Raw genomic sequence first — 26,505 nt, forward strand, 5'->3', positions numbered from 1 at the left:
AGAACTAAATGTTCTTCAACAGGGCGTGGCCATGACTTCCATCGCGAGCCGCTCGTAACGTTCACTCACGTGCCATGTAATTTAGTTTGCTGGTATCTTTTCCATGTATTCCGATAGGATTTAGTTTTTACGTTGCTTTCATACCATTTAAATTAATGTCATCTTACCACGTGCACTTAGCTGTGATACACACGTTCAAAATAGTATTCATTATTCTGATCGTTTTATTTTTTGTTTTATAATATTTTTCTAATTATTTTGCCATTACGAACAACAACTCATTCTCATGTTCTTTGGGTATGCAGTTTCGTCACGGATTGAAAATCTGATTTTAATTTTTATTCCACCCGGTTCATGCCTGCCATGTAATTATATGGGGCTGTCCGAATTGTCTGTATGGCAGAAGTCTGCTATTGGCGCGAGTGTACAGTGAAGTGAAGCTGGCTCACAGATCTAGTTGCTGTGAATTGAGGTTCCTTCATCCCTGGAATAAGTTATTATATCCAGGGCAAAGATTTTTATAATGTGACCTCTTCGAAATTGATAACAAACTTCAGGAAAATACAGACTTTTGTTCGAAACATGAAAAAATATATGTATCAATGCTTTTTTATTTTCTTAAAAGAAACATTTGGATAAAGCTCGAGTGTAATTCAGAAAGATGTCAATGACCACCTTCACGCCTCCGGCCGCTTTAACCTCGGGAAAGGGGGTGTGGTATTTATTGTGTTGGTAGGCCTCAGAGCTGGTCCAAACACGGAGACTGCGAAAAAATACTTTGCCGCTTCGGGCAATCGAACTGCTGTCATCCAGCATGCAGTGGGTCACTACTTCGGGTCCAAATTTAGTTCAGTATTTTTATACAATTTTTATGTCACTAGTTAATGGAAACTATTTATAAAAATACGAAGCTTAAAAGTATGAAGTTGCAATAAAGCTTAATTTTTCACAGAAATGACGTCACTGATGTCCCTACGAAAAGTTAACATCTTAGCAAGCAAGGATAGAGGATCCCGTACTGGAATATACATAATATTCTCACGCGCTCTTTTCAGAGCGCTTTTAGAAATATTAAATCTGCGAAGTAAATTTGTCGTGCACTTAAAACTGTAAATTTTCAAATATTCTAAATCCCAAAATCGTAGATTCACAATTCCCACATCTGAAATTCGACTGATTCCTACATCAATATGAACTACAATTACCATGTTAACTACAATAAACACTGAAAGACGCATAACACTTGTCGCCAGTTGTAACCATGGTAAATATTCTAAACAAAAACAAAAATTCACACTTTTACAGTTTTTCACCAGGTTTCAGAACTTCAATGGTGTACTGTATGTAGGCCTCACTACTTCACTCACCCTTCATTTTGTTATCACAGTTAGTATGATATTCAAAACTACAATATTGAGGTCGTGCATAATGGCACAAGCTCTATACCAAATTTTATCCCAATTCGTCAAATGGTTCTCAGGTAGAATCAAGTGGACAGACAGACGGTTAGACGGATAGATATGACCAGCCTATAATACCCCCCCCCCCGTGTATTTCGTGCAAAGAACGCATAAAAACCAAGTTTACATGATTTTACTTAAAATATTTATCGGTTGACAACGCATTTTCATTTATGTAGATTGATAAGGAGCACAGTCTTTGAGCACCGTGTACTGGTAAATTATTTTACTTTGAATACAATGAATCTATAACATTCCCAAACATTGTATGTGTAATCTGAAAGAGAAAGCAACCTTCTAGAATAACTAAAGAATTAAACCATCTTTATCCGACACCAGCCAGGTGCCGCAATTGAGATTAGGCCCAAACTTCGGGTCGAGCTGGTGATAAGGTGCTGTTTCGTAATATAGGTCGCACACCTCATGGCACGGTGATCGATGTGTATGGGGAAATGGTGGAATGTTGATTAGTAGGGGAAAACCGAAAAAAACTATAATAAAAACTTGTTCCAGTTCCACTTCGTTCACCACGAATCTCATTTCACCCTGAATTGTCCATATGTGTATGTAGTGAGAAGCTAGCGTCTTGTGAACTGAGCCTTCTGGATCGGAACTTATTATATAATGGTAAAAAACTAAAAAGACAATTGATACGTCTAACATTAATTATGCTGAACACCAATTATATATATTATTATTAAATCTTGTTATTTCACTGTGGTCAGTGTAATCAACATAGTCACTATAGAAACGAGTCCCCGTTCCCTCCACTTTTATACCAAACTTCTGAATCTATAGTGTATGCTATAGATCCTGATAAAGGTGATCCAATTGCCAACAACATTAGCGTTGTAATAAACATGGGCTTTGCATTAAGCCGACCCGCAGTAGTAAACACATCATTAATGCACGCCCTCTAAATTACTATATGAGCAAAATTTACTCTAAATTCATTTGGTGTATATGTAAATGTATATATATATATGCATCACTGAAATATGTACCGTCGTTACGCTGGTATGTGGTGGAGGCTAATTAAAGGATATATACGCTGTGGCCCGCTATATCGGGGTATAGTCTAGTCCGTTACATTCTAGAGACTACAGGTGGACCACTCCTTAGCGATATATTATTATTAGGCCTTCGTATATAGGCTTAATTAAAGTGGATCTTTTGCCTTCAAGATTTTACTTTGTGAACATTTGGTGAAGTTCTCCAGTTGATCTTACATTTACAGATATAATGATATTGTAATTTTCGAAAATCGTATTCCGGAACTAATTGTGAATAACAGAATATACATAAATAATATATTTTAACGCTATAAATCTGAGTGGTAACATTTACCGTCTGATTCATGAATTAGGTTATGTACTGAATAGATTTTTGTAACGGAGATATGTTTTATGTGTTCGTGTGTGTGTTATTTTATTTTATTTATTTTTTTGGTAGGAACTTAATTCTTGATTAATATTTATATGAAATCCCGTTGTAAATGTTTAATGAATTTATCTGTGCTTCTTGTCTGCTTATGTTGCACTGGTTTATTTAAATGTTTTTGCTATCTTGAATAAAGTGTTGTATTAAATTGTGACAAAACAGCCTCTAACATTTGTCAACAAAGACGTATTATGTATTAATTTCTAACAAAAACAATAATTGTCTATGTAAAATTTGAATACTTTATCCTTGAACTAAGTTCAACATGTTTTATTGTGAGGACAGTCCATTGAGAATGAAAAATCTCAATTCATTTTGATGATCTCTCTGCAAATTCTGTATTTTTTTATACTTAACCATTCAAAAAATTGCTGGATTTGGCAAGAAGAACACACCAATTTTAGAAGACAGGGATAATTAATATTACGAGTAGTCTATGAATATTAGAGAGGACAATGAAATAAATGACAGGAAATTCTATTCAGCCTAAACACTATTAATTGAATGAATTAGTTCCAAGGTAACGCTTGGTTTCAAGATCTTGAGTTCAGAAATCTGAGATTGATGTGGCTGAGAATTTCACGTCTAAAAGAGTAAATCCGAAGTCCAAGTCACTTGCTAGGATCTTTAGAACGAGGACTGAACACCAGCGCCAAACACTCTAGCCGGATGAAGTCTTCTTATTGGCTACCCAAAGCGGAATAAAAATTTAAACATGCCTCTTCTTTCATTCAGATAGGGTGTACATATTTAAACAGGCCAAATTCGCATATTTTTATCAATCGCTATGTTGCATTGCTTGTTTATTCTGTAAATTCTTTGAGAATTACAAAATCCTCATCTGCTTCGGAATTAATGCGTATGCATTGCGTGACAACATAGACGAGAGATTATTAAAATTAAATTAAATTGAATCCGTGGCGTATCAGCTCCAGAGAGCCAAAGTCGACTAGCTGACTGCTGGCCTCACGTTCACATGCCTAAGCAGAGGTGAACGATCATCCAACCAGATACAGGATAACGTGTGGTCAGCACGACGAACCCCCAGCCATTGCTAGTTTTCCTGACCGGATTACGCTACTCATTGTAGCTCCCCAATTTCCTCACGATGCTGGATTGGCACCGGTCCCATACTTCGGTCGAAAGCTCATGAGAAAATTTCTTCTCCCCAGAGATTATTAAAATGCCATAGGTAATATTGGAGGGGACTAAATCATAGTGAGTTTACAAGTGCAAAAAAATCGCGTACAACTCGCATCCGTTTCAGCAAAGGACTCTGCCCCAGCTTAGAGGCAATTATATCCTTGAACTCAGGCCTCCTGATACCTGAGAAGATATTTAAGATGTAAGTCACAAGGTCAGTCACTAGTGGGTGTGCTACACTGAACGAAGCATTGTCTCTGATAAAAGCCTGCACGAGGCACTTTTTCAGGTGACCATAGAATTCCATTTTAAAAAGAATTTCAAGGACAGCTCTTCCTTGTAGAAGGCCTACACTCTGGTTGGAACTTTTCAGTTGCTTTGTCGTCGTTCGGTAAACTCCTTCAGTGTCATTTTCTGAAGGCCCACTGACCAACCCTTCCCCGATGAAATGAAGGAATCCTTCCGTTTTTGTAAACCTTTGAAATGAAACATTACTTTTCACGTCATATTGTCTTGTGCAAAAAAGTGCTGTCCTTTTTTTTTAGCAAAGTTACCAAGGTCAAATACATTCATGCTTCCTTGGTACTGTAAATAGTTTTACAGGGGGTGTAAGAGAGTTATAGTCACAAAGCTAAATTCCCCGGAAAATACAATGGTCTTGTTTTTTTAAGGGTATCATAAACCTCTTTCGGTATAAGGGTTAGGTTAAGCTTATAAATTAAGGGGTGTTACGTTTATGTCCATGAATGAGCATATGTATGTTTTAAAGGGTGGAAAATATATTTCTCTTTTGGTGTATGTGGTTTATGGTATGTTGAAGGAGTAATGGCAGCATGCTCTGGGTATATTACGTGTAGTTGAATGGTTAGCGGGGGTGAAGGGGTTGTTTTCAGAGGGTAGCATTAGCATTGTCCTTGCTTAAGCTTCAAAACCCGCATACACGAGTCTTGTTTTGGATAAAAAAAAATTCCAAAAGGGGATTTTTTAGACCTGGACTTTAATAACTACACAGCCATGTTTTTCAGGTTTAGTTAAAACAAAAAAATAGTCTGTGTTCGTTCTAGTGGTCGATCCAGGAGGAAACGAACGGACCTATGCGGTCGTAGAGAGGTAGAGTTTTGTGGGTGTTTTCTGTTTTTATTCTGTGACTAAAACAGTGCGGCAGAAATGATCCAGAGTAGAATGTGTGGTTTTATCGGTAAGCCTACACTGCAAACGTTCCTCTGCCTGCGGTATTAGTGGTTACATACATATTAGTGCTCATATATTTACGTATGTGTGTGTGTGTTTGTGTGCATATTTTGTTTCGATTTGTTTCTGAAATTATGCTTGCGTGTATTATTATTTCGGTGTAGGGTACAAGATCAGGGTTACTTTTATTTCACAGTGTAATGAAGTGCAGCCAAGGTTACTGTGATTTGAGGTTTGGAAACAGGTGAGCACAATACTTCATATGTAAGTTACGGGTTGCAGGTTTATTGGGTAGTAACTTTCGCATCACGTTGGAATAGGAAGTTACATCACAGTCCTGTGGGAATTTTGACTCAAGTATGGATATCATTATTAAGTAACTGATATTTATGAATCTCGCTATGAAGTATATGTTTCTGGCACCCTCAACTTGTTAATCGTGAAATCCGTATCAATGTGGCGGTTGTATAAGTAGTCAAGTTACGAACAACGTTGACATTTTGAACTTTGAGCTTTGATATTTTGTATAATGATGAGCAGGCCTAATTCAAATATATGCCGTTTCTGTTAAGTAATTTTTAGGTACGTAGAAAATAATAACACACACAAAGGGTGAAATACTTTGGTGTGCTGCGACAATGAATTATTGTAACTTGACATGTTGAAGGTCGATGTCCTGCTATCAGTACGAGTGATTGAAACACGTATGTAGGGCACATTTGCTTACCGAACTGTACGAATTTTACGTTTGCTTATAACTTGTTACCAGTGGATTTCTAATCAGATTCTACGTTACAGTTTTATTTCCGACATCGTTATATTTCTGGTGTAGGGAAATTGCTGCAGCTTCTACATAGTTTTTAAGGTAACGAAAAAGTATGTAGACATAACTTATTTGTTTTTAGCTACTGTTTTCCAAATATGTAGGTTACACAGGATTCTCAGGAGGAAGTGCACGAACCGAAATATATGATTTGTAATCTCAAAATTTGCATACGTGTAGTGTATTAGAATATAGAGTAAGCAAACCAACAACTATTAACACTGTAAAAAGATACTATTGCCATACGTGTTTCGACCTCAAGAGGTCATCATCAGTGGGATCAGGGAAATTAATACAATTCAAATACAAATAATAATAATTCTGAATCCAGTTTGAACCATTTGACTAAATGTATTAATTTCCCTGATGCCACTGATGATGACCTCTTAAGGTCGAAACGCGTATGGCAATAGTGTATTTTTATAGTGTTAATAGTAGTTGGTTTGCTTCCTCTATATATGATTTGTAAATTTATTCTGATTTTTCTGTTTCATAAAAATGTGTCCTATTCGGAACTGTTACAGAGGTATGGTGAAATGTGTGATGGGTCATGATGCTTCACCACCAAGATCTCCCGATCGTAATCCCCTCCTTTTATCCCTGGAATCGTACTAAATCTTTTTTTACGAAACGATTACGAACAACCGTGATTCACTGTGTGAGATTTTAAGTTCTCGAGGGGACAAGTATGAATGTGACCATTTTCAAGTATGTTACGCCCTGTAGTCTGTCTGATAGGTATTGAACAACTACTCAAAGGTTCTTATTGCTTCCATCATTATTGCTATGATTACTTGATGATTGAGATAATAAGCTCTTCTGAAACATTGGTCAATATCAACCAGACTACACGGAACAGCATTCCAGAAAAGATGCAGTCATCTTCGAGATGCACTGCTTCATAGATTGTTGGGTACTACAGAGGGAATACGCAACACCAGACGCTTCTGTGAGGCCCATCAGTTGACAGCCATAACGGGCTAACGTTTTGTGTGTTTGAGTGTGTCGATGATATTGAGCACAGTTTGAAAATTTATAACATATTTAAGGCATGTATAACAGTTTAACAGTTACCATATTAATAAACATTTGTAAAAGTTGCAGGATAGGACATCTCCAAATCTTGAACCCATTAACTCTATAACCGTTCTCAACAGTACACGTGTTATACATTTTTATTCAAAACTAGTTGTTTTTATCATCTTCAGATTGTGCACTTCGTTCCAAGACATCTTATATCGTGGAATGATGAAATGATATTTAAGAATCGTGAATTAAGAAGTAAGTGGAACGAAGTGTTCCAGGAAGCCATTCTTGCTGGAGGGATTGAGGAAAACCGATGAAACATGTCAGTAGACTATACATAGCTTCTTCTGGGGATTTTGGGGTCGGAGCCCTGAGGTGGAAATTAATGAACACCACATCGCAATGTTCGGTTTATGTGACTTGATATATTTTTATGAGATTGTTGGATAGGTTGGCAGTTAGAATTAACCCTGTTCTTCTTGAGAATTTGACAGTCACACAGCTAGTTCAGAAGTTTACCGCATTTTATGGAACCGTAACGTTTATTATCGTGTTCACAAGTGCCACTGGTCTCTATCCAGATCTAAATTCAGCCAGTTCACACCTTCTCACACTTCTTCTTTAATACCCACTATAATATTATCCTCCCGTCTGCGCCAAGGTCTTCCGAATGTTCTCTTCCTCTCAGACTTACCAGTAAGCATTTAACACATTTCTCATGGCCCCGATGCTAGCTACATGCCAAGCCGATCCCATCCTCGTAATGTCGTAGAGTACGAATTAGGGATCTCTTCATTATAGAATTTTCTCTCGCTTCTCTCTGCTTATGCCCAAATATTCTCCTCAACATTCTCTTCACAGAAACCCTTATCCATGTTTAATGCCTGCTGAGACTTTTTTATGTTGGTGCATGTTCTGCACTCTCTCCATTATGACCAGTATAATTATAGTCCTCTGTCCTTGGAGGGTAGTGCCAGGATTATATATTAAATTATGCCGGAACCCTTTGCTTCTATATACGTATTTTCCAATTCATGATTAATTAGCCCATTATTTATGGTTGAGATGCTCAGTGTTCTTAAGCCATAAGTAAGTTTATTAAATATGAATGTCTTAATACATACTTCTCTGCAATGAATGGAACGAATAACGTTGGATCCTTAATAACGTATTCGGAAGTTTTACCAACATGTTGGAAGTTTATTATGATATTAGTACTTCAGCGACTCTTCAAATTCAGTAGTAAAGATTGACATTTATGTGAACAACGTAAATATTTGTGGTCATACATTTATTATCATAATAACGACGTATACTGATATCGAAAAACTTACATTCTTTTTTATTCCTATGTTGAACGACAGGGCTAGACTCAGGCCATAAATGTAATTTTTTTAACATATGTCGCTGTGGCATTGTCAGAACGAACATTATGATCCCATACTTATTAGATTTTTTGGTTGACATTTTTTAAAATACAATTATTACACCTGTATGAATACAACATAGTCTCAGTATATATCTGTGTCAACTGTTAAAAAAAATATATTTGGAGCAGTAACTGATCTAAATAACATATAAAAATTAAGTTCCTACCGCAAGGAATACAGTGTCTTCATTACATGAGCAATATTGGTTTACGCTATTAGAGAAATAATAAATGTTTATGCGTTCTTTGCACGACGTAAATGAAGTTAACGCATAGAGGACTGGTCGTGTCTGTGTGTACGTCAGTCTCCCTGTCCACATAATCCAACTCGAGAGAGCCACTGAACGTATTTGGATGAAATTTTGTACATACGTCATGCAATTGTGGACTATCCTAAAATCGTACCTTTAAATTTTCTACAGTATGTAATACCAACATGGTGGACGAGCGAAGTTGTGATTTGGTATCTACACTAGCGCCATTGGCAGTTGAGCCATAGAATTTATATATGGTAAAACATTTACGGAAAATACTAATTAAATAAAGTCTTTGTATAATGTAAAATAACAACATGCGGTTTCATGAAGAAAATTGTGACTTCACCAAGATTGAGTCTTACGACCCTGTGCGTTGTGCATTCTGATACGGAATACACACCTCCATTCTTGTTCGGAGAATCATAGGAAACGCACGTGGGCAAAATGCTTAGCTACGGTAATGATGTCGAAACAGGTAGTACGCATAGTTACCATTGGTTTAGGAGATAATAATTAAGCAACACAATGCTTGCTTTGTGTGGCCGTTATGTTACATAAATTTTATTCCTTAACTTTTGCTTCTTCTATTCAAGAAAACAGTTTCACTTTAATGAAGACTTCATTTTCACATGAGCCGTGTAAGTACGCGTATGGTGTTTCTGCCTTGATTGCCAGAGTGATGAACATTCAACTTTGGACTGCAAATTCCATATTTACATGGCTCTTCGCCGCAGATGACTTAATTGCAACCAGTTTCTGTTGAAACTTCAAATCTTACAACAATTTCAGTGGTTTATAAAACTCCATGCCTGAGTGTTTTACACTTGGCGTAAGTAGAAGTTACCCTGAATGCACAGGACTGTTTTTCGAAAACGAAGGGTCAATGTCATTTTTTGGTCGCATATGAAATTAGGTCAGTGTTATGTATTGTGTTTGTCTTTGGACTGGTGCTTTTTATTACATCAATAAATCACTTTCTGGTAGTTAAAACGTGACATTCGTGATATAAGGGTTATTTAAAGTTCCAGTTAGTTTGTGTTTACTTCTCGAGGGCCACCCAGAGCCGATAGTGTTACTTAATGATAATCTCAGAGGTTACAGTTCAGTACGTTATCTGATATGAAAGCCCAACTGTGTCACGAATTTAATCATTAAAGATTTTATGCAACATAAAATGTGTCCCGTAAGTTCGAAGTGATAGAAAAACTTGGTTACTGGGTAAAAGACGAAAAATGTAGAGAGAGAAGTCTTTGGAATCTTGAGTGTTGGAATTCTTTATGTAGAGCGAGCCATTACGGTGTTACACGCTTTACATTATCAAGAGTAAATTGTCGGTGTTTTTAGTGACTTGACGTGACAGCGAAAAGGGAATGTATTTCCAGAGTTTTTCACTTCCTTCATTACTGCTTCCTCCTACTGTTTTGTCAGCGTGGCAACATTTCCGTAATTTTCTTGACTACTGCCAATGTAAAGATTGTAGCGCAGTAACCACTCGTCCAAGGGAAGATATTCTTGCACTTGAAAACGGAAGCTGTGATTTTCAACAACTTTTTTCCTCCTTAAATTCTCCATTATATTGTCAACAGAGTTCAGTCGTCAACGGCCGCGGACTTATTGAACCCACTGTATAATTATCTTAATTATTATTTGAGAACAAACGTTCTTGAATATATATTTCTGTGTTGATAATTTGATAATTTATGACTTAAACTTTGTAATGGTTCATGATTTTATAAGTGCATTCTTCATTAGCCTTACTATCTGAATCGAAATATCATTTTATCAATGTTAATTTTTTTTCCTTCCAAATATTTTACAGAGAGAAACATATCTGTGTAAAATGTCAGTCAGTCCCAGACATATTTGTCTTGTTCTCTAAATACAGGCAAGAATGAAAGGAATTCAGATGATCACGTTGACAAGCTCCATGTAAATTCACACCGAAAAAAATACACAGCCAACTTTGTAAATATACAATATGAAGTCACAAACACGTACTTCAGAATTTCGGATGTCAATCTCGGGTCTGAAAGATCAAAAGGCAGTGGTCCATAATCAGTGCGTTAGAACTGGTATACAAGGACATTGTTATAATGCTCTACCTTTATCTAGTAACAGTTACTGGTGTCGACAGCTGCCCTCTTATTTAAAAAAAGATTAGATTAGTAACCAGTCGAATGTCTGTAATTATCCACTTTTACCTCTAAAAACAAAAGTTCCACACGGACAAACATGGCCTCCGTTGAGTGTGTTACATTTTTTAAGTTTGTGGAAAAACACATAAGAATCATCTTTTATGTGTTGAAAGTCGTTTGGTAATAGTTCAGTGACCTTACTTGTGCTCCTTTGTTCCAGACCAAAAGACTAACTAGCGTGTTTTCGTCTGTCAGACTGCAGTAAGTTTTTTGTTTTTTTTGTTTTTTACAAAACAAATTTCCAATTTCTGGTCTCATGTTGCAGCATATTAAGCATTTAAATAGACACCTATAATTCGCTTTAAATTTGTCTGTGTCCAAGCCACAGCCCTGTATTGGCATCTCATATTTAACCCAATTAAATGTATGGCTGTTTAATATAGAGTTCAGCGTTCTCGAAACTCCTAATTAAATTTAAATTGAACAAGTGGCTTTTCTTTACTGGAACCCACCCTTGCGAGGCAAAAGCTGAAATGAATGTAACGCGTTTTTCCGATGAATAATTGTTTTAGAATAAACGCTTTTTGAAGTAATTATATTCTAGTATTGCCCTTGTAATTGTTCTCACGTCTGCCTGCTTTCCTAATAAGAATTAGAATCTGAACTTCGTTCGCTGGGTCGAGACAATCGGTGTAAACATAAGCTCGTAGTTAAGCACGCGCCGGTCAAGTCATTCGAGGGTAAAAGCGCCAATGAACCCACACAACACGAAATCACGTGATAATCACGCTCACTTCTGTGCTTAGATCCACTGTCTTGCTTCGTGAACAGACAATAGGCCTACATAAGTATCTGCAGGTGGTATGAGTGTCATAGTTGAAAATAAATCTCTTAAATACAAGATTTCTCACAACTTTAACCATTCACTTTGTCTAGGACCACCTAAAATTAGAGTAGTATATGGGTTTCTCAGTTATATACAAATATTAAATTAAAACTTAAATCGGTAATTGTCTTTTTTCGGTAGATATTGAGAATATTATGGGCCTATAATAGTATTTATTCGTTATAACCATTTATTTGAGTCATATTTTTTGTGTAGTCTTGAATAATTTATTTATTGAGCAGAAACGAATGAAGACATTTTGAATATCAAAGCATTAGAATAATCACGACAGAATGAACAATGTGAATCGATGTGACGTTTGTACAGCGTAGAGTCAGCTTCGGAAGCCAAGAGTCATTAGTAAAGGTGGCTAGTAAATCGGTAATTTATAATAAAAGTCGAGTAGAATTGGTTCAGTCGCGGTGAATTATTTCAAGATAACATCCTTAATAAATCTCGCTACGCATTCTTACCACAATACGCTTCAATAAATTTGTTTAAGCTTGAAATGCATGTAATTTACTTAGCATTCTTTGATTTATGTTTCGACTATCACAGTCGAGTGATTAGCCTTGCTACTTCGTATTCATGAGGTAACGGGTTCAAATCTCGGCCTGAAAACCGGCTAACCTGATTATACACTGAGGTCTATCGTGGTTTTCCTCAGTCCGTCCAGGCAATTGTCGAAGTAGTTGGCCTACCTGAAATCGCTTCCTTCCAAATGACTATTCATTAATTATCCTATCATTTGATGCTACATGATCTGAGCCACTGACAACGTCGATAAATAAATCATACAAATATAAGAAATAGAGATATTAAATTTTGTTGACTATTAAAATTGTTCCATTTAGCTACAGTGATTTTAAGGTTTTGTTGGAATTGAGTCCTGCTTTATCAGGGGCGACTATGTTTGATTCGGCGCAGAAGGTTTGGTCGGTTTGTAAGATGATAAGTGTAGCTGTTATTTTAAGCAAAACTGTACATCCCACATGTGACAAGTATTTATACATAGGTAATGCCGAATTTACATCTGCTTTTACTCATTATTTATGTTTCATTTAATAACGCTGTCGTTAGCACGCACTGTATAGCTTCGAATGATAGATGGTAGTGAATTGGAAAGGATTTGGACAGAAGCGGTCCTGCAGTGCACTTGAGTGTTACGTAGTTGTTTATGATGACAAGTCAAAGTCAGTCTGTAGTGCACTACGGTTATAGGTCTCTGAAGATGGGGTGCTACCAGAAAGGATGTCACATAAATTCAAATACGACACTCTACAGGGAAATAACAAGCATAAAAATGAAAGCTGCCTTGTTGCAAGTGTTTTTACAGACAACAACGTTAAAAGATGATCGATTGTTATTGTGTAATAATGAGTACATCCATGTCAAGTTGAAATTAAATTATTTCTAAAAAGTAGTCGTACTTACAGGTTTCATAAGATTAGCATTTTCCTCTTTTAGGACTTTAACTTCTATGATAATAAAATTAATGGCGCATTTGGATGTGACTGTACACCATCCAGTCTGTGTATTTATTATATATTGCTAAGGATTATAAACTCAGAACACCGTGCAGTGGTTTGATATATTCACAATTGAACAGGTCTCACTGAATATTCAGTAGACATACATGAAGTGAAAGATAGTATGTGTATGCATGCATGTAAACTTCCACTGTGCCGTGTGTTACCATGAAATGACACATCATGAACTTCATGTTTAAGTATGTTTGTTGTGTATTACTGTACATGCTTAGTCTGACTACAGTGATAAAATTTTCTTTCCCATTGTGAGTAAGAAATAATCTCAGTTGCATTTTGAATGAACTTCAGTTTATACACAGAAGAATAAGTTGCATAATAGGCCTACATAAATAAACATATATCACTGGATTTCTTTTAAACTTGAAAGGCAACTAAATGACTAATTGACCGATTTCATGGAGCAGAGCCGTTCTTGAGAAACTGTCAGTAGCTCAGCTAGGCAAGGAATTCTCCTACTTTTATGGAACCCGAAAGTTCATTATCGTGTTTAAATGATCCGGCCATAGGCTCCTATCTTGATCCAGACGAATGCACGCCTGCCTTTCCACACCATTTACACTTATGTTCCATTTTAATATTATCACCCATATATGTTTAAGTCTTCCGGGTGGTCTTTCCTCAACCCAAAGTTTCCAAAGGAAACGTTGTACTCATTGGATTCTGTAGGGTTCTGACGAAGGTGTGATATAGTCTGGTTTATTGGGTTTTTGAACTATATCATCCAAGGTTAAAATGCACACGACGTTTCGAAAACAGGATCCATTTTCGTTTTCAGGTGTATGGGGCAGGGACACTTACTCTGTTTGGTCCGTTGTAAAGAGCTAATCTCAAACGCAGTGATTGAGACTGGCTCTTGGACAATAGACAATGTCCAAAAACCAAATAAACCCAGTTGTACTTGCTGGTTATCTCCCCATGGGTCCTAGGAGCGCTGTCTATTTAATCCTCTGTTATTAGTTTGTCCTCATGATCTGTGGTGACGATTACAAATAATGATTTTTCTTACTTGAAAGAGTATATCACTGCAAATTATTTGTAAGTTTTAAGTGTTTTTGGATAATTTACTCAACGCAAAATCATTATTGTGCCTTCCACTTTAAATGTTATCACCTCGCCAATTTGAAACATGGTCTTGTCTGTTTGACTGTATACAACCCCTGGATATAATCGGATACAGTAGGCGCAGATCTCGGTCAACAGCATTACAATTGCTGTTCTGGTAGTTTGTCAGGAACGTGAAGCACGTGTAATCAACGTTTGGTTTCCAATACTAATTTCCCACGTTCTTCATTAAGTTCTTAAGTTAACCGAAAACATAAATAGGCTTTATACGATATAAACTAAGAGTTAATTGGAATTAGAACACGTGTATTAAACTAATTTAAAGTGCTACGGTCTTAGTGGTAGAAGTAATGGCCCTTATCTGGGCGGTTTAAACTAAATTACGAGATACTTAATTGCTTTTAAACTATGCACTTTTATGACATGTATCTGATTAAGAATTAAATAAGCTGCACAAGAACAAAAGTTATTGCATAGCCTATAATAATCACACACTTCTGCCTGCTTTTAGAACTAGGTCTACTGGATTATGGGCCTGGAATAAGCATAAGGGGTGACACGTGAGTAATTAGTAAGCTACAAGACCGTCATGAAGTTATTCCCGTACCCGGGCAGCACGTCGTTATGGCATCCTGGGAACAATCATAAAGCTTAACACGTTCTGATATTACTGTAATTAGGGTAATGGGCTGTGTTGCCGTCGGAAATCGAATCGCGGCATCCAGTCTGTAGATAGTCGTCTGGCTTCCTGAGGAAGCTACTCTGGCTTCCATCAGGCAGCTGTTTAGGCAATTTACAATTGAATCTCCTACGTCACACAACTAAACTACTAGTGGAATAGGCATACTCTTCAGAATGATTTGTGCTTGTTATAACCAGTTTTTTTTTCTTTGAAAATTTATGTTGTCGTAAAAGTTATTGGAATTAAATGGTTTACTATAGGAAAATTTCTGCGGTTATTACTTTGGTAGGCCCAAGTCTAAAATTTATATAGATTTCATTCAATGTTGTCAAAAACCTAACAGCCTTAGCCCATTCTAAATGTAGATGCCTACCGTCAAAGGCTGTTACACATGTGGTAACAAAACAGAATAGGTCTTACATACAACCGGAATGTAGACTGTATTGACTTCAAAACATTTAGCTGCCGAGCAATTAGCACTCGTGCTTCGTATTCGGGAAGACCCGAATTCAAATCTGGTACCGAACATCGGCTCTCATGTCCGAGGAAATCGTGATTTTCTTTAGTCTGTTAAGGCAAATGCCGTGATGATACGACCGCTTCCTTCCAAATCCTTTCCAGTTGATAGTTTCAGCGCTGTGCAGTCGTTAAACGAACCGTAACTAAATAAGCAGTAACTTGTTTATAGTTGTGTGCCGTGCTGTGTCCGTCTCCGTTTCATTCCGTTGTCCGTAACTTTCCGCGTTCTGTCCCGCCAGAGTCAGGGACACTACCCCGTCAGCGTCGAAACTCTACAGAACATGAAGCCGACCTCCATAACCCCACATGGAGGGGAAAATAAATTTTTTGTAGGCCGAACATTTTTATCCTTTGTAAAACAATTCTTTTTCAAAGGACTTCGCCAATACATAATCTACACGAGCGTATGTAATACAATTCAGTTACAGTTTCGAATTTTTTACTGTGTTGTGAAGTCTGCTCTTGGATTTCTTGCTATGGAGACTTTATAACAGACGTTTGGAAATTCTGGAACTGCGAAAAAAAAGTCATTCTCTAAGTAAGTGTTGAATACATCAGTTTTAAAGTAATGGGTGGTTCCTTTAGAACAGATTTTCTCTTCCGGATCTCTGATTACACTCCTTAGAAATTACCAGTATGTTACTTTAGAGCAGTGGTATTCAACATGGAGTACGCGTACACCCGGGGGTACGCGAAGACATCTTAGGGGGTACGTGAAATTTAAAAAAATATTATTTTATGATAAACACTGAATAATCAGTAATGTAATTTATTTAATTTATTTCAGATGTAGATTATATACTATGTATAACTTGAATTATACACCAACAACTTTGGGGGTACAAAGTTGAAGAGAAATTATATCTGGGCGTACGCGAACGAAAAAAGTTGAATACTATTGCTTTAGAGGACTTCGTCTTCTTGAATGCTGTTCTCTTTGTCACCTGGTAAGCGAAAATCGTAATTTCGTCGTTTCGTCTATAGAGCTGAAATTCATATTTCATGCCTTTTTTTTCTATAGAGAAGGGGTTTTACAATATTTCCCACCCACTTTTATGCAAGATTTCGGAAATTGGTTCTACTCCCGTCTTTAGGGGACTGGGAAGGAACAAATCGCTTTTCTCTTGGGCTCCTTGGTTGAGACATTTTGGACCCTGATCAATGGAACAGTCCCCATTTTGGAGTATTAGTAAATGCAGTGGGTAAAGTAATGAAAATACACGCAATGTGTGAGACATCCTTAAATTCGCCGAAAGAGCTACAGTGAGAATTACCTGTTGAAGTTGAAGAGTAGTTGTAGGTAGCAGGTTACTGAAATGAAATCGACGATTGGCAGGGTAAAGATATGAATAACTTTATAATATAATAAGTCCTGTGTTGCAGATAAGCGAAAAGGTCTGATGGTGTTGTAACATATGTGTTGCAGAAAGTAGTTAAGTTGAATGCCGAGCAATACACTTAAAAGGACAATTGACAAGGAAGTCGACCCATATGTTGTAAACTTATAGCTCGGCCATAAGCTTGCTTAATAAGAAGAATAGGCTTAAAAAAATGAGAAATTCTCTTTTTCTGTCTCTTAATGTTTCAGACTACGTTTCTAGGTCAGTTTTAAGATGTATGTACACATTTATTTCGAATTTAGGCTGTATTATAAAAATCAACTAAAGGCACGGAATTTTCTGGGTTTTATTCCCAACCTGAGATATTTATATATGTATATATCAGTACATAAGAAATAGGCACTTTCAAGGAAAATAACTAAAACAAGATTTCTTCCTTCCCTCAATTACCTATTCTTGAAGAACAAGTTTTATCCTTCACGAATTTTACAGTGTTTGTAGGAACTTGTTCTTTTGCCCAAGGCTCGTGGGACTTAGTCTCACTATATAGGGAGAATCGGTAATTCTAGTGGCGTACACGGTCTTCTAGAAACTAACGTACATGTTTAGGTAATGAGGTAAACACGCATGAATATTACATAAGGATGGATGCCTTCTGAGATCAGGCACTGCACTGAACGTGGTCTGGAAGAAGAATAACATTCTACACACATCACTAGGCTAAAATCGTAACTTTCGATATGTTTGTATTATGGCGAGGTTCGTTCTGTAGTGTTAGTAAAAAGTAATATAGCGGTACGTTATTGTATTTCCTGTACGTAATCTATGTAGGCGTAAACATATGGAGAGGCAGACATTACGAATACTAGTTTCTGACCTGCCAAGTATTCTAATTGCCGTTGACATTTCATTACCGGTGATTTTTCATATTTCTAAAATGGAATGTCTGTAAAATATGTTTGCTGAAAACCCACTGGCCAAGAAATAAGTGACAAATTCTGTGTAGGTGTTTAAAATGTGACTATAGATTTTTTAAGACAGTACTAAGTATGGTAAGATATTCTTATGATCGACGCCATAATTATGTGTGAAGGAATGCATATTCTTAACCTCAATATTAGATGAATGTGAATGATCAGCCCCTTATTCCAGCCTATAAATTTCTCTGGTACACACTGAAAAGAATGCTGGAATTAATAAGGAGTCGGTCTGGACGCTCTGGACCTCCGTCATCTGGAGTTGAACCCCAGTATCTAACGCGTAACCACGTATTTATTCACTGTGCTATGGAAGCCCAATATAAATTAAAAAGTCAAACGGAAATACAGACACGTTTATAAATTGTTTGAAAGAATAATGTGTTGCTATTAAAATTTATTTTGTTAAGGCTTTATTTTCCACTTTGTTATCATTCTAACTTACTAGTGTTTTGTACCATTCTCGGTTCCCCAGAAGGTAAATGATAGACCAGACCAGGCAAAGCAGTCGAAACCTTAGTCCCTTCTTGTGGTCTTAATTTCAGACATAGCTCTTTTCTTAACTCACAAGAAAATTACTTTTTAATTTTGTTTTAAAAATTCTTATCTGCCTTCGTATTACATTCCAGTCCAAAGTTAAGCATGTAGCCACTAATAAACTTTGTTTTTTTCCTGATGTAAGCGTGTAGCAAATGTATGTCAGCGTCTTTACATCAATTGAAGTTATTCTATAGAGGCCCCTGTTTCGTCCATTGACCAAAAGTAGGAGGTTTATACGGTACATACCCGGTGTGTCCGGAGCCTGATGTCAGAGGTACCTCAAACCGATGTTTTTACTACGGACCTGACTTAGCAAGCTCTGCAACAGTCCTCCTGGACAATTCTACACCAGGGACCGCTTACCTCTTTGCGTGACGTGAAAAACTTCCATTGCCATTCCTTCCCTTTTCCTATCCTACCCTTTACCCACCACAAAAATCTTCCTTCTTCGACCTTTTCATATTACAGGCTCATGTAGTGCCCATAAGAATCCTATAAGCTACACGTTTTGAAAAGTGCATCTAGTACGTCGTATTCCTCTTCTGGCTGTATGGGCTATCTATAGCTTTAGGGATACTTTCAACCCCCAACCTTTTTCTTCCCTTGCCAAAGTCAGGCCTCAGAAGTTTGCAGCTAAGTCCAAGCGGACTATATAAAATGCTTACTTTAATAGTAACAGCTTCTTGATATTGGAACTTTTATGGGTAGTGGACTGTATGATGCGAAAAGTGAATCTGTAGCTCTGAGTATTTTTCACAATATTCAAATTGTGCTGGGACATAATTTATGCTGATTCACGTATTCAAATCATCGAGCTGGAGCTGAAGTCATGACAATCTTTATTCTTCGGTTTACTTGTTTATTTTTAGCCTGTAAAAATTTCTACCGATTTTGAAATACGCATACATGTTCAATAAAGCTTGTTTTTACTTAACATAAAGACTATAATGTAATCAAATCAGAAATAGATTACAGCGTTATTTACTTTGAGGAACTCCACGAAATAACGTTCTTCTTCAGTAGATAATCTTTGCTGAGTTAATCAAAAAACTGCTTACTTTTTATGAAATCCATAAATTCATACTGTGTTCACAGTAGTTTCTCACTAGTTCCTATTCTGTGCTAGATGAATCCAGTCACCGTCTTTATATATCTTAAAAGGCCTAAAACTATATCCAAATTATTTGTCTGTTTTCGATATATGAAAAGACACCAGGGCATATAGAATTTATAGAGATCGAGGACATACGAAAATGTGGAGAATGCAATTAGATCACATCTCCTATATCAGTTACCTGACAGAAATCAGTTCATTTGGTACTTGGGAATTTCTCTCATATCTGAAGTAAGCGTTAGAGGTGCTTACTCACTCACCGATGATGCAGGCAGCAAGCACCTCTGAAACGTCGGCATCCTTTTACCAGAGTACACGACGCTACAACCCAGACAACAGCAATTTTTAACCTCAAATTTTACACAGCAATTTTGATATTTGCCGCTATGAGAACTTGAAATCTCACGAAGTAAAATCTTATTATAAGTCTGATTAATCCTTATGCCTATCAAGAACTGCTATGACTCTACTGCAATGATCAACTAAATGCTGTTAACATGAACTGAAATATTTATATTGTTGAATAAAAACAGTTCAGAGATTGATCCTAGAACATGGACGTTGAGACTAAACGATTCGCAGTGTACTTCAGTCACACCAAGGCGAAAGCTGGTGTAGTACCTGCAAATAGGTACACTAGACCCATTAGGCGTCTAAGAAATATATTTCATACAACTTCGTTAAATAATAAACCATCATTTTTTAAACTTGCAATATTGGAAACTGTTTCCATGCTAAACAAATTCCTTTGACAAAAATATTTGCTAATGATATTCATCATATGTATACTTATTAATCCTGTTAAGTGGTAAGATGTTACCTTGCCAGCTATAAGAGTAGAGTTTCCTGTCTTATTGATTCGTACTTTACTACATTTAGAGTAGGCCCATATCTGTTCTTTAGAGGGAAAATTACGTTTTTCTTTCTTCACGAATGCGTCAGTGTCAAAGGAAAGAAATGCTGAAAAACTGCGCTGATAAATTTGTTTAAACCTGCACATTTGGGTGAGTAAAATTAAGTAGTTTATTTACGTTCACGTGGAGACGTTTCAGGCATAACTCATCCGAGCTTATTTTCAGATTTCAAAATAAAATGAAGTCAGACAATTTAAAATAAACCATTAAAAATAACATACTAAATTTTGATTCGGTTTTATAAATATCTACTTCTATACTGGTTGTCATATTTTTGGCAGCATGGGTTATTAAGTACTAGACGTAAGCATTATTTTGAATTAGCCATAACTCAGGCGTTGGACACTGGCCAGTAGGAATATAACCGCAACTCTATTAACTGAAAAAAGCAAAAGGTGGGGCATTTCTTGATAAAGAACTACTCTGAAGCTGGAGGGCTCTCTAGATTCGTTACCATCTTCATAAGAATCCAATCTACATCTTCACATTCTTTGTTTTTAAGATTCACTTTAATATTATCCTTCCGATTACGCCAAGACCTTCAAAGCGGTCTATACCGTCATATTTTCCAACAGAAACTGTGATTACATTTCATACCCATCTCGTGAGAGTTATGCCGCATATTTGGTGCTCTTTGTTTTATTACCCAAAGTCGATTCATACACAGAAAATTTGTTGCATGAAATCAGTTTCATAAAACTACAAACCACGATTTGATTGAAAAATGACATTGCTTTAAATTCGAAGTCACACAATCATATGAAACGACTATTGCACGAAAGCGGGCCGAACGGTTTCCTACTATTTTAGTTTTGAAGTCTTAGCGACAACTTCATTAATGGACAAAGAATGTGTCTCGCGCAGTCTGAAGCTTCTCTTCTGAACTGATTGGTGTCCAAAGATGACGGCTTTATGGGATCATGCCCCATGTAGTCTGGTATAAATTTACTGACGTTTCAGATGTAGATTACTGCCTTCATCATGAGAGCCATCACCTTCGGCCTGATGATGGAAGTACCAAGGACCTCTGAAACGTCGGTAAATTTCTAACAAACTACATGGAGAAACGTCCCATAACTCAGTAATTTTTATATTCACCGCCGTAAGAACCTAATTTGTGTCCTTTCTCGTCAGTTTTGGCTCATGTAGGACCACGGAGTCCTGAAATAATACTGACTAATCCTGTAGGTTATTCTACAGTTTTCCTCATGTAGACCATTTAAAACTTGGCAATCAATATGCACGCGCTGAGCGTTTAATTCACAGTTTTTGACGTATCATAAGCCTAATATCCTTATCCATCATGTCAACATGACCAGAGAAACAAAACAATGATGGAAAGTGGACAAAGGTAGCTTCTGTTGTGCATTGATCAGTAAGACGCTGTTTGTATAGAGCATAACTTATTCCATTTGGCTGGATTCCTCTTAGTATGACCCGGCGAAGAGTACGTGACCTTATTTATTTATTTAGTGTTCTGTCTGACGACAGGTCCATATGAACAGGATCCTTCCATCCTTTTCTCGGACTGGGACCTGTAGGTAATTTTATTAATTCTGCTGTTCCTTCATCGCCATTAGTACGGAATATTGTCGTCGGCACTTCGCCCCCTTACGGTCTTCAACTATGTGTCTTCCATAGACAAACAGACCAAGTTTCGTACCCATAAAAACTGTAATAATACTAAAATATTAAGCTACCTCTAAAACTGAATGTGAACACATGTAACTTGTTGATTTAAGTCCCATCAGCAAGCTTACGCGATTAGTTTAATGGCTTAGTGTTGATTTTCTTCATTGTAGGCATGCATATTGTTCACCTTAAAGTCGATCAAATTATTTTACCGTCTAATTGGCAGATAAAAGGGAGAAAAATGTTTTAAATACGTTTCTGTTTCAACCAAAAGAAAGGTCACCTCAATAGCATTCTAGTGAAGTGTAAATTGGCCCGTTCCCTCTACAGGTCTACAGACAGGTCTATAAATTATAATTTGTGATTTCTCCAGCCGCGTCTAAGATCAGAACACTCGCTTCATTAACGGAGCTGAGTACACAGTAGGCCTATAACTTGATTCAGGAATGTAACACCGGATGAAGGAAGCTATAGGAATGAAGTATTTTTATATCTTCATAAATTGAATATTCTTTTCCCAGTAAAATAATATTCGTATTCGTTTCAGCAAATGTTTATATTAATTCTTATGGCTTTATTCCTTCATGTCGTCCCAAAAATCTTTGTAGATATGAGGAAAAAACTGTCGAAATTTGAGGTCGAGTTAAATAAAATGTGAAGTAATTCATTTTGGCCTATTAAAAGGTTGTGCCCCTGGTTAATGGGAGGGGGGTGGTTGTAAAGCCGACGAGTCCACCTGAGCCATAACAATTTGGCTAGCAGCTGACTTTCGTTTCAGTTATCTGCCAAGTGATATCGTTTATATGCTCAAAAGGCTTTTTATTTGCTTTGAAACCGTTTATCGGCAGTTTTATCCGCCCTGTTTTCTTGAACAAACTACTTTACGTGTAAACGCAGACACTGAACCTTGATTTCAAACATTCTTTTAGAGACAAGCAATATTCCTCGTTTTGGGTTGTACTGTAATATCTGTCTCTTTAGTTGTGTCTGTAAAACTTGAATGAGAAAGAGAGGTACGAGCCTTAGCTTATTTTATCTGTCTTTAAATGTCAACTAAATGGACCATTTCCGTTACTTTTATAGTTGACCGTAAAAACCGAAGCGGGAACCTACAGTTAGCACGCTGAGAACAGAGGCAGACGGCGGGATGGGTTTGTGCGGAACATGGCGGACAGCTGTCGGGGAGACGCTGCTCCTGTTGGCGGGATGTGGACCACCAATCGCCCGGTTTCAAGACGACCGGCCCCCCGCTTGTGAGGTGAGTACAAAATGGCGCTTCAAATGACGGGTTTCTGCCTTATGCACTATGGAAACTTTAAGTTTAAGAGCGTATTTCCGGCTTTAAGATGTCGAAACAAATAATTATAATTATTAAAATGAAATAAACGCCCTACAATTAAGAAGTACATTCTTACAAGAGTAAATTTCCTGAAAATGAAGTCTGTTAACATCTAGGTCTACTTACTTTGTTAGGTAGTAGCCAGTTTCGAAAGATTTTGAGTTTTATTTTTTATTCCAGCGGTAAACAAAGGTGATATCAGTCAAAGACTATGAGAGACATACACTTAACAATTAGGAAATTAAAGCCTATAGTTATTTAATTAAAGTTGCTCCAGAAATTGTAATTATGACGATGAAGGAATGTATGGCTATTTGCCATTTGTTTCGGTACTTTTTTGGGGGGTTATTGTGGGCAATACTGTGGTATGAAAACAAGAATTTTCATTCTTATGCTGCACACTGGATTTGAGTAGGATAAAACAAACAAGAAAAGACAAGACCCAAACAATCTCTCTGAATTATGTTTGTTGTGCTACAGAAATTTCGAGGCTTCTTTAACTACAAAGGCAGAAAAACTGATCCTTGTAATTTTACAGTCCACACAAATTGCTAGGCTCAGTATGAGGTACATGAATTATTAATTACGTTGGGTATGGAAAAGGTGTTTTAGTGTTTTGCTTTATTGTAAGCACTGTACAAAACAATTACCACATGCCTACGACTGTACATGCAGTAAACCGCTCAATATGTTCTAAATGTTTTTAAGAAACAACTGTTATAAAATTTTGTACGAGTAGGCCTAAATATTATTTTATTTGCAGGTCAAAGTTTCGTGTCTGTTTTTGGTAGTAACATGTTTTGCCCAACAGGTAATTACGTGCACATAAGAAAAGGTTTATAATACCGGTACAGTCCCAGAAAATATCTTTTCAGTGTAATGAGATAAATTGGGTGTAGCGAGATAATGATATTTGTATTTCTGTGATATAAAACTTCGTCTTAAATAAATGATTTTGTGATCACAACTGCTGACGTTATTAATTCCTCGGAGGGGCTGTAAGATACGTGGTCACAAAACTGAATAAGTAAACGTAGGCCTGGATCTATCTATACGCCTATTTGCATGTGATACTTGAAAATGCCTGTTTGGACCATGGCAACAGCGAATGGTTTGCAGTTGAAATTGTTCAGTTAAAGTACTTCTGCTTAAATATTTTACTTCATCGAGAAACCTACTTCTTGCTCTGAGTTTAGACCATTAATTACGTATTTATTATTAATTTATCAATTGAAAATAGGTATTTTGTAACAAAGTTTCTTATATTAGGTTTAACCGATGTTTCAATTAGTATTTGGCATGTATTGCTAATTAATAAGTGCATATGCAAGGAAGCGCTCACGCACGTAATCGAGAGTTTTGTTTGAAAATAACAGAACTGGAAAACATGAAGTTGGCATACAAAATGAATTATCTGTTAGACAAAGTCGAAACGTCTGTTTGAATTGATTACCAACAGGAATAACTGAAAGAGGTTTTAGCCTGTGCATTTTAAAACGACTAGTGTTGTCTAGGTCTGAGCGTAGGGCATTTCGAAAAATCATGTCACTAGTGACAAATGTGCACTCACTGGAATATTTTGTATTCTTATAGTGGCTTGAATTTTATTCTGCTTGTAGTCTATCCAAAGTGTCATTTACAGAGTTAGAAGTTACAGGTAATGACCATTCCTACTGAGTATTCCAGATGTTCTGGGTTATAATAGCACCCAGAAGACGTAGGATTTTCGTGGTTTACCTCACTCACCTTGCGAAAATACCTAGCTGTAACATTAAATAGCTTACTTTCGCTTTATTCCGCAAACTTTCCAACGACAAAATTTTGTAATTATCCAATCATTTATCACAATGTGACCATTCAGTTAAATGCTTCATTAGCATAACGTATAAACCAAGAAATAGCTCATTCCGTTTCAGCGCTACAGTGGAAGTTAAGTCTTACCGTACTTAACGAATCTGATGAATTTAATTAAAAATGGCGAGGCTGTTAATTAACTGAATTAGAAAGATCATGGTTTGTGGTAGATGTAGCTAACGTTAAGACAGTAAAACAAAGCAGCTGCAAATGTTAATTTTAAACCAAACTGGCTTTGCGGTGACGGTCTAAATTTGTGTTCATTTGGTACTCGTTCTATTTTATATAATTTTAGGACTATTATCGTGAATTATGTTTCGTTGTGCATCCTGTAGATTTTCACGATAAATACCAGTTAAAACATAGCCACGTTCACCTTTAAAATGAAGGAATACCAGAAATTCTGAATTTGAATAGCTCATATTTGGATAAATATTTCTTGTTTTCGCAATGTCACATTAAAGGCCTTCTTCTAAATGCAATAATTATTTACATTTTTCTAATTGTGTCTCTTTATTTGTTTCTACCTTTCTTCACATTTTTATTTATAACTATTTGCTTTATTGTAAATGGAATTACACTAACACCTGTAACTTCGTTCAGGTTACGTTACGCAAAATTCACAGTATAACCTCGGACAACGTACTGAATAAATTACTTCATATAATTTTCATGTGCTTCTGGGTATGAATAAAATTGTCTTATTAAGTATAGGTTATTTATAAAAGAATTAAAGATTTTTTTTCTCGTAAAACTAGTCTTCAGATTAGCTATTGTATTCCTACACTGTATAGCATTTATTACATTCACTTAGCCTGTATATATTCCTATAGATCCACATTTCATTTTTGTGTTTCGTTTAAAATGATCAGTCTGCTAATAAAGACGGAAAATAAATTGTATCATTCACAGAAGGCACCTCGTGTAGTTTGTTCGTTCAATGCGATGGATGTAAATGTAATAACAATTTCCAGGGCTGCTTGAAATGTGGGGTGGTGGGAGGAAATTGCACACTGAACTCCGGCCTGTCATTTAAGTCTGCTCACTCTTTCGATGGCTGTTGAAGGTCGTGTTTTTTAGCCGATGTAGACCTACCGTTTAATTATTACACAAGATCAGGACCTTTACATAGTTCTACAGGTTTATGTATCGACATGTTGATGGATAACATCTTATTAAAAAGGGATATTCA

General features: G+C 36.6%; 1 protein-coding gene across 4 annotated transcripts in view; it reads left to right on the plus strand.

Moving 5' to 3' along the window:
- The window catches only part of LOC110832120 (uncharacterized), a 271,825-nt gene that overhangs the window by 209,370 nt on the left and 35,950 nt on the right, over window positions 1–26,505 (plus strand). For 3 of the 4 annotated variants that reach the window (XM_087342498.1, XM_087342490.1, XM_087342499.1), the window contains one exon: window positions 23,204–23,378. The gene's annotated coding sequence lies outside the window, so the exon portion shown is untranslated. Of the gene's footprint in view, window positions 1–5,460; window positions 5,479–23,203; window positions 23,379–26,505 lie in introns of those variants that run through there. The other variant, XM_087342503.1, reaches the window with a different exon arrangement.

This window comes from Zootermopsis nevadensis, unplaced genomic scaffold, assembly GCF_977971745.1.
Source record: "Zootermopsis nevadensis isolate Lab colony 2312 unplaced genomic scaffold, Znev_1.0 Znev_ptg000001l, whole genome shotgun sequence".
Taxonomy (NCBI): domain Eukaryota; kingdom Metazoa; phylum Arthropoda; class Insecta; order Blattodea; family Termopsidae; genus Zootermopsis; species Zootermopsis nevadensis.